Source organism: Saccostrea cucullata, unplaced genomic scaffold, assembly GCF_032062105.1.
Source record: "Saccostrea cucullata isolate Sc308-1 unplaced genomic scaffold, CSIRO_AGI_Scuc_v1 ctg16990, whole genome shotgun sequence".
NCBI classification, from domain to species: domain Eukaryota; kingdom Metazoa; phylum Mollusca; class Bivalvia; order Ostreida; family Ostreidae; genus Saccostrea; species Saccostrea cuccullata.
Window position 1 is genome coordinate 637 of NW_026938324.1, and position 8,834 is coordinate 9,470.

General features: G+C 29.0%; 1 long non-coding RNA gene across 1 annotated transcript; it reads right to left on the reverse strand.

Annotated features, from left to right (window-relative positions):
- Positions 1 to 3,469: 3,469 nt before the first annotated feature.
- LOC134249972 (uncharacterized) lies at positions 3,470 to 7,008 on the reverse strand. Its single transcript, XR_009988406.1, has 3 exons — positions 6,984 to 7,008; positions 6,112 to 6,239; positions 3,470 to 4,511 (listed from the first exon to the last, which is right to left on the reverse strand). It is a non-coding gene; the product is annotated as an uncharacterized LOC134249972 (long non-coding RNA).
- Between the last annotated feature and the right edge of the window lie 1,826 nt (positions 7,009 to 8,834).

Below are 8,834 nucleotides of genomic sequence, written 5' to 3' on the forward strand. Positions count from 1 at the left end.
ACCTGAAAATCAAAATTTATGAAGCTTGTTTAATTAATCCATCCATGGAGTTTGATGAATATTAACCAAACTATTAAATATCCTTCTCACTTTGATCTTTTGACTAAAACCTTAAAAAGGTCATTTATTTACCTTTGTGTAACTTGGATGATTATCTTGTATTATATGTTGGATATATTAGTTGGACACTATTTTTAATTTGACCCAAAAAAGAAGAAACCTGGAAAAATTTTTATTTCTTTGTATGAACAAATTATTTGATGTCATGCAGTTATTTTAACCAAAATATCAGGACAATCTGAGGACTTTTAAATAAAAAGTTCCCATTATAGTCAAGGAAACCATCAGTGTACCTACCAAAGACAAAATAGGAATGTCAACTCAACAAAGCAAGTAAGGCTTCTTTTCTTTAAAGAGTAAAATTCTGATGAATTGGGTGAGTGTTTCTTACTTTATGCCTATAAAGAAAAATATTTCCTCCATTTTGACTGTATGGATTAAGAGCTGTCCATATAATTGAATCAATGTAATGTCATTCTAAATGTCTTTTGACTAAAACCTTAAAAAGGTCATTTATTTACCTTTGTGTAACTTGGATGATTATCTTGTATTATATGTTGGATATATTAGTTGGACACTATTTTTAATTTGACCCAAAAAAGAAGAAACCTGGAAAAAACTTTATTTCTTTGTATGAACAAATTATTTGATGTCATGCAGTTATTTTAACCAAAATATCAGGACAATCTGAGGACTTTTAAATAAAAAGTTCCCATTATAGTCAAGGAAACCATCAGTGTACCTACCAAAGACAAAATAGGAATGTCAACTCAACAAAGCAAGTAAGGCTCCTTTTCTTTAAAGAGTAAAATTCTGATGAATTGGGTGAGTGTTTCTTACTTTATGCCTATAAAGAAAAATATTTCCTCCATTTTGACTGTATGGATTAAGAGCTGTCCATATAATTGAATCAATGTAATGTCATTCTAAATGTCATAATGCCCATCATTCATAATATGTACTAGTCTCAATCATAAGATGGATCCACATTTTCTTTTAAATTTACATCACTTGGTGCCATATTTGAGGGAAACTCAGAATTCTCTGTTCAATTCATGTAAATTTCTGCTGTGCACCTTCTTCATTTGACATAATTTATTTACTTCTTGTATTCTGATTGAACAGGTTAGGGTTATCCATACATAGAAAGAAAACAGAACAGGAACACTGTGAAATTATTGCAAGAAATCCTTCAAATTTGATACATAGAAAGAAACATTGTTTTCATTCCTTTGGATTGACCCTGAATAGAGATACCATTTACTTTTTGGCAAGTGTAAACTTTATACTCCATGACTAATCATGATTTGTATATTGAAATTTTAACTGGTGTCCTTTAGGGTAAAATCATAATACTCCAACTGTCCTAGTGAGTATTATATTCAATCAACTTTGTGAAATATTCCCAACTTCCAATGCTTCTTATTTACATTTAAAGAAAAACTGACTCAAATAAAATTGTTTGTTTTCTTTTTATTTTATAGGAAATAACATGCTGACAGTGAATCTCGTCATTTTTTTTTTTTTAAACAGATTAAAGTAATATTTACAATTGTCTTAAAATGCTCAAATGTAAGTTTATTTCATACCCAAATGAAATGTATAGACTGAATGTACTTATATATTAAATAATAGAATAACCCCTTTGTAGTAAAAACATTTTTTAACCCTGATTTTCTTGCCTATTCTCTCTTACATTTCCTAATTTGAGTATTCTTAAATTATTGATTACATAAGCAAATAAATTTAAGAGAAAACCACAATATATGCTGAATACCCTGAAATGAAATGGTTACACATGTAAGATGTGTGACAGGTCATGTAAAACTTTAAAGTCTACAAGATTTTAAGCTAACCATATTAAACAATAAGACTACTTTTTTAAAGTTATGAAAAATTCTCCACAAAAAGTTATTTATGCAAAAGATAAATGTTAGAGTATATTTTTAAAAATATATTTTACATGAATCAATCAAAGAACATAACAAATCATTTCTTTGTGGCTGTTTTTCTTTGGAACATCTGTGAACCAACTGTTTTGTCTTTTTGATACAAAAGCGTCCAAAAATCATTTGGAATAGTTATGTACTGTTAAAGCCTGATGCTCAGTTAAAACAGTAGAGATCATTTTAAGAGTTTCTGGTGCGTGTCCTATTTAGGAATTATTACAGTGTAACAAAGATGAAACTCATAATTTGATTTAATCAGAAATGATAAAGTCATCAGGTTTCCGCATGCTTTGCTGACACATCATGTACATTTACTACTCTACTGGTATGTCTTTAGTAGGAAAAAGGGAAATCAACAGAACTTAGCATTCCATATAAACAAAAATGAAACCTTTGATGAAAAATTCTCTCCTAAATATAAAATGTAGATGAACTTCTTTCAAATTGGATGATGTCATTTTTACATGCCAAAAAGAAACTAATGCAACTAAACTAAAAAAGACAATCATTAAATTTTACAGAAAATAAAGGAAAATATCAAGACAGAAAGTCCAGGAATTGAAAAAATTCTACAGTTATCATCTAAAGATGTATATGTTTGGATTCATTTTAAATTCATAAGCAAATGGTATGCTGCCCATTCAATCTTTCAAACTTAAAAAAAAAATACTTTCTTTACTTTTGAATGAAGATCTAGAGGAGTCTTCCCCATGCAGATCTATTTATGAATGGGTTTTTCCCCTTGACCTTAGTTCAAAACTTATATTATTCCAACCAGTCTTTATCTATGCAGTGATAATAAGATTTTTTACAGAATTCTTAGGTATTACATAGTAATAGTCTTTAAACATCCTTGTTGTGCATTTGATTTACATTTCCAATTCTTTCCACAGAATATGCCATGTCACCCAATATAACAGATATAAAGTCTCAACATTACAAAGCTCATATTAGTAATCTTACCAACTGACTTTTACCCAGAAGAAAAATGATCTTAAAATCTATAGAAAATCTCCGATTCATTCTTAACTTATGATGTGAAGTTTGTAGGTTACAAATTATTTTCAAAAGTAGTTATCTCAATAATCGCATGCTTTGACCTTGACAAATGTGTCCTTTAAAACTATGTGTATTACTATAAGCTGTTATGTATAGTAAGCATGAAGTATATGAGATGATAAAAATATTCAAGATATTGCATCATAGATTACTGGGTAACTGCATCTTGATGTGGGATACTAAGGGACCTTTATCATGTTTCAAGTTTTAAATTTAAAAATAGGGTACAATACACATACATATATACACAAATACAATATATTTACAATTCCAGGAAAGTAATAATTACATTAAATCTAGCATCTGAATATCTGTATAATTTCTAGGGGGTTATAGAAATAAGATGCAAAATAAAAGGTTTAAATGTATACTTCTCATACATAACAACTGTCTTCAATATGAATTGGCCAAAAATAAAAGTCACATTTAAATACTCTGAAGTCCGTGAGAATTAATTTTTAAAGAGCCCATGCTATCAGAAAATCATATTTTCTATACTTATTACAAAATGTTGAAGTTATTGCAAGACTCATATCAGTTATCTCAGTAACTGGTTTTTATTCAGGAGAAACATGATCCAAGATTTCTTAAGAAATCTCTTATTCATCCTATTCATTCTTCATTTATGTACTTACGATGTGAAGTTTGTAAGTTACAAATTATTGTCAAAGTAGTCTTCTCAATAATCTCATGCTTTGACCTTGATAAAGTGTCCCAAACAACAAAGTGTATTCCTCCAATCAGTATTTATGTAGTAAGTATGAAGTATATGGAATGACAACAAATATTCAAGATATTATTGCATCACAGATTATGGGACACTTACATCTTTATGGGGGTCCTATTGAGACAAATTTTAAATTCAACATTAAACATGATACATACACAAACAAAATATATTTACAATTCCAGGAAAGTTAAATAATACCATTAAATCCAGCATCTGGATATCTGTGTAATTTCTAGGGGGTTGTAAAAATTAGATGAAAAATAAAAGGTTTAAATGTGTAATTCCCATACATAACAACAGTCTTCAATATGAATTGGTAAAAATAAAAGTCACATTCAGATACTTTGAGGTCCGTGAGAAATAGTTTTTAAAGAGCTCATGCTATCAGAAAATCATATTTTCAGTACTTGATTTGACTAGATCTCAGTTTGATAAATGATTACACTTTATCCATAGTCAGTGTCTGACAGTGAAACATACAATCCTGGGTCCTTTCTTTGTCATCCTCTATAAACCACAGTCTATGATCGTACTGGTTAAATTCGATGGAAATCATATTTATGTTCTTCTTAAATCCTCCATCCTCTTAAGTTTGGTTTTCTTGTTTCAGTGTTCCAAGAGAGGATATTCTGTTAGTCTTTGCATAATCTGAGAGTCTTTCACCATTCTAACAGTAGACATAGATCATTTCCATAACCTCTCACTAGAGAATCCTGAAAAAATAAAAAAAAATAATGTCTTAGTTGAAAAAAAAAAATTGTAATGTAAAATAAGCTTGATGGAATTCTACATATAGACAAAAAGGGTATAAAAACAAGTTGTAACATAAGATTTTGACTTTTCATATTAACCATGGGTAACACCTCTAGTAAAGAAAAGAGTAAAGGAATGAATAAAATTCAGTTCGGAGAGAGAATTCTTTCAGAGAAAGATGTAGACAGAGGTATACCAGTTAAAATAAAAAAAGATGGCACTATTGAGATCATTTCTCAAGAAGAATATAACCAATTATGTCCAGAAAAGGGTGATCCTAATGTTGTCAGAGATTACATAGAAAGACCCTTGATTGCAGAAGAAGCCAATGAAGAATATAACCATTTATTACCAAAAGAGGGTGAGAATTACTTGGATTACCCTGAAAGACCTTTGACTAGAAAGAAGTCAAGTTTATAGATGATAAGAGAAAACAGTTGTCAGAAAAAAAAGATTGTTAAAGACACATGATTTTTAGCCCACAAAACCATTGGAGATACAAGGATTACAAGATACAAGGATTAATGGAGGAAGTCCAAACTGAACTCTTGGAAGACATTAAGGCTCATTATGAGAGTAACTTTCCAGTGTTTGTTTATTACAAAATTATGTATTCTGATAAAAAAAAGAAAGAAAAGTTTTCACTTTCATTTGTTGTGCCTTTGACCATTTAAATTGACCTTATGGTCAAGATTGTGATATATACACTCTGATAATCATCTATGATGTCTCTATGATGTTTACCTCAAAAGATTGAATCAGGGTATTTGTGTTCAAAGAGCTTAAGAAACTATACAGACAGATCTAAGATGTTGGAAGCATACATATTAATGAGGTTAAAGGAGATACAACACTAGATTATTAAAAAGAAAGAACACAAACTCATAGAAATGATATTGAAAGTACCTTTTATGAATAAAGTGTCATGCTCCAAGGTATTATTTTTATAAACAGGAGAAGGTTTACAGCAGTCCCATACACTCATAAGAAGATCTTGGGTAGTAGAAACACCAGGAAATTTTATTTCCACACAATCAGATCATCTTACATCAGTTATAAGGTTACAATCTTTATACATAGTCAAGAGGGTCATTAAGATTTCTTTTCTGGTCATCCTAATGAGCCACATTATAGTATTCTTTATCTTTGATAGAATGTTAATATTAAATGGAAAATTCAGAATTCATCAGCAATTGAAGTCAAAACTTCCTATCTTTACCAATTATGCTATTAAGGAAGCTGGGGTTAACAAATTAGCCATATTTAACTTATTCTATAAATATGTTATCTTCAGCTGTTAACTATCATTTGGCAAAGAAAAATTTCATACATTTTAGTTTTAAAAATTTGATCATGAATTTTTATGCCTTTTCTTCTTCTTCTAAAGGATATCAATAGAGTTTAAACATGACCATGACCACCAAGCCCTCTTTATTTAAAAAAAATCATATATCATTTACTTATCAATTCAGAAATATAAAAATGCATATGTAAATAAATAAATAAATAAATAAATAAATAATAAATAAAAATTACAATTGTATCTCATTGAAACTTTACCTTCAAGTTTGTGTGTTTCTATGTTGATTGACTAACTGTGTATTTCCAAAGGAAGAGCAGACAGTCTGAACTTCATAGAGAATTGATTACAGATGGTTAGGAACAAAACATATCTTCCATGTTGATGACTGTAGAAATAAAACCATTTTGTTAATATGACAGAGTACTGCATGAAACATTGCATGTTTAAATACAACATGTACAATGCCAAAAAAGATCATCAAAATATTTGTTTTTAATCTCAAAAAATTGTTTTTAACATTAACTCCAGATGAGAAAAGTTCATCATGTTATCTATAGATAATAAACAAGCACAACTACTGTATTAATATCATAAATAAAATGATTATCAGATTAATTATTTAGACACTAAAAAACTTACTATCTTTATGATATTGATTTCCATTATCAGATGTTTTTTATCCATTTTTTTTTATCCATTTTAAAATATAAACATTTAAATAAAACAGAATTAAATAAATTAAAATTACAATTGTATCTCATTGAAACTTTACCTTCAAGTTAGATTGTTTCTATGTTGGTTGACTAACTATGTATTTCCAAAGGAATTTGGGCAGACAGGCTGAACTTCAAAGAGAATGGATTATAGATGGTTAGGAATAAAACATATCTTCCAGGTTGAGGACTGTAGAAAATATAATCATTTTGTTAATATGACAAGGAACTGCATGAAACATTGCATGTTTAAATACAGTGCCAAAAAGTTCATGAAAATAGTTCATCATGTTATCTTTAGATAACAAAAGAAGCACAGTTACTGTATTAATATCACAAATACAAAATGATTATCAGTGTAATTTTTAGACACTAACAGACTTTCTCTTAACAGCATATTCAATTTTGTTTAATACCTGTCAGTACAGCATACAAAAAGATATTAGCATATACAACATGTAGTCCTACATTTTTTGAAAAGCTCATTACCAAGAAACAAAAGTGAAAATGAAAATATATGTATGCCATATATACCACATATTTAGAATCAAAACAAGGATAAACCTTTTGTAGATTCTTACTTTTTCTTTTATTACATTCCTTATAGATCACAATTTAGTAAGTCTGAATTCAATGGGTAACAGAAATAATGAATTATGACATTATATCATAATTTATGCAAAAGGACTTATTAACAATATGAAGTTTCCTTAGTATATTTTAGACAAAATAAGACTGTGCTTACAGGGCTCGACATTAACGCTTGTCCGCTTGTCTGGTACCAATGAAAAAAAAATTCGGACAAGTGAATATTGCTGTCCGATTAATGAGAATTCAAATAATAATAATAAAAAAAACAACTATAAATATCGAATAAAAGCGTAAGCATACATAAACCTGAATGATCCCGATATATCGCTATGTACGTTCACACTTAATCGGGATCGATGTTCACTAATTGCAGCCATACTATTGCATGGCGTGGATCTTCGACGTTTGCGAGTTTGGAATATATTTATGCAAAAGGCACATTTACTTAATTGTTTTCAATTAACAATATGAAGTTTCCTTAGTATATTTTAGACAAAAAAGACTGTGCTTATATGAATGTTAGAGATATTAGCCAATGTCAGTTTCAGTTTCAAATATTTCGTCAAAATTTTAATATGATATGAATGTTAGAGATATTAGATCACATAAGAATCACACAGTAATTAAATTAATCCATATAATCATGGTTAAATGCAAAGATGACCTTCATAGGAAATGTAAACAAAACAAAGACAAACTTACCAGAATTATCCAATTATATGCCCAATTAAATAATCCAGTGAAATAACATCTCAGCTGATCCTGAAAAAAAGCATACAATATTCAGTGATACACAAATTAACCTCATTTTACAAAGGAAGTAAAGCAACAATTGACAGACAAACAGGACAGAAATGTAAAAGATACCATATATATTTTACCAAAATTTAGTAAACATTTTTTCTGATTTAAATTCAATCACAGAATGACCCATCATAGTAATATTAAATACACTCTGGGTTACATGCAAATTATACCTTACATGAACTGAGAATAAATACCCCATTTACATTCATATAAACTGAATTTTACATAACTAATTACTCTTTTAACTGATGTCACCATTAGTATGTCAGAATATTCAGGGTGTACAAATCATGCATATTCACTTTTAAAGTACTCAATATATATTTTACATGTTGATGTTTGAAATCACTGACTAAATAAAATACATACATGTATATACATGAAGGTTTAAAAAAAGGGGGGGGGACACATGTTTATAGATTTACAGAGATGCTCAGACTGAGTTTTTCCCACTTTCATTGGGCCACTGTTGCACCAGAATGTAAAAATATGAGTGACAAATAAGGCAAAAGATTCTGTATATTTCATTAAAAAAGATTTGAGACAAAAGATTCATTGGCATAATATGATCTGATTGATTATCTCCATATCCTTCTTTTGGTCACTGTGATTAAATATTCATAGAAATATTAGAAATGACAACTGAGAATATCACTTTAGTTGTTTTAAAAGCATGTATCAGTATTTTATAAGATATGCTAGGAGTCTCCTCATAAGAATATTTAGAATACTGATCCAATAAAAGGAATGTGAGACAATATGATCATAACTCATGCAAAAAAGATTTATCAACATTTTTGAGGATCTTTTAGTGTCCTAGTGTATTTCAGGGTAAACAATGGCAGTGTTTATATGAATGTTCTAAACAT